Source organism: Octopus bimaculoides, chromosome 5 (genome assembly GCF_001194135.2).
Source record: "Octopus bimaculoides isolate UCB-OBI-ISO-001 chromosome 5, ASM119413v2, whole genome shotgun sequence".
Taxonomy (NCBI): Eukaryota; Metazoa; Mollusca; class Cephalopoda; order Octopoda; family Octopodidae; genus Octopus; species Octopus bimaculoides.
In genome coordinates, this window is record NC_068985.1 from 124,700,779 (window position 1) to 124,701,873 (window position 1,095).

Sequence of the window (1,095 nt, forward strand, 5' to 3'; positions counted from 1 at the left end):
TTTATTTTTCCATTTCAATCCTTGTAAACTGTAAAATTTTCCCACGTCTAAAATATTCATACCTTATTTCTGATGACAGAGTATCCAGTTCATGGACATACTAACCTACCACTTGGGTTATCCCAGAAATGGTTGTAAGACTTCAAATTCACCTTAGCCTAATTAAATTCTTACCCTAATTAAATTCTTCTAAATGACTTGAAACATTCGTTCTGCCTTGGTTTTGGTTTTTCTTCAAATATGTGTATTTGTGTGTGTGTTTACACACACACACACACACACACGCATGCATGCATATAGTGCTTAGAAAAACAGCTTCCAGGTGTTCGACCCAGCAGCTTCTCTGTCGACCTCTGCTGAGGATAACTCCAAGTGCTTCGACCCTTGACTTGGTACACTCTAGGGATTCTGGGTCGGTCGGTTCCACCGCGTTGATCAGACTCTGACATTTGTCAGTGGTGGGTCTGTTACCTTCTGCTGCTTCTCTCTGTGCTCAGAACAAAATAAACATAGGGTTCACACATCTCTCTCTCTCTCTCTCTCTATCTATCTACATTTATCTGTTTCTCTCTCTCTCTCTCCCTCTCTGTCTGTCTGACTATCTATTTATATATCTATTTCTCTCTTTATGTATGTATCTATCTATCTATCTATCTATCTCACTCTCTTCATTTATCTGTTTCTCTCTCTCTCTATCTGTCTGTCTGTCTATCTATTTATATATCTATTTCTCTCTTTATCTCTCTCTGTCTGTGTCTCTCTCTCTCTCTATCTATTTCTCTCAACCTATCTATCTATCTATTTCTCTCAAACTATGTTTCTCTCTCTCTCTCTTTATCCGTTTTCTCTCTCTCTCTTCTCTAACTACACAGACATTCACGCACATATGCACTCACACACAAACATACATACGCACCCGCCTACATATATTTCTCACACACACTTTTATGCATGCACTGTACCTATCTGTCACTCACCTAGCTACGATGCCATATGCTGCTGCCCAGTTCGCGTTGCTGTGGCTACGCAATAAACAGAGCATAGCTTCGTTGCATTTATTATTTTTGTTCTCATTTCCCTCCTCTTTTGTTATTC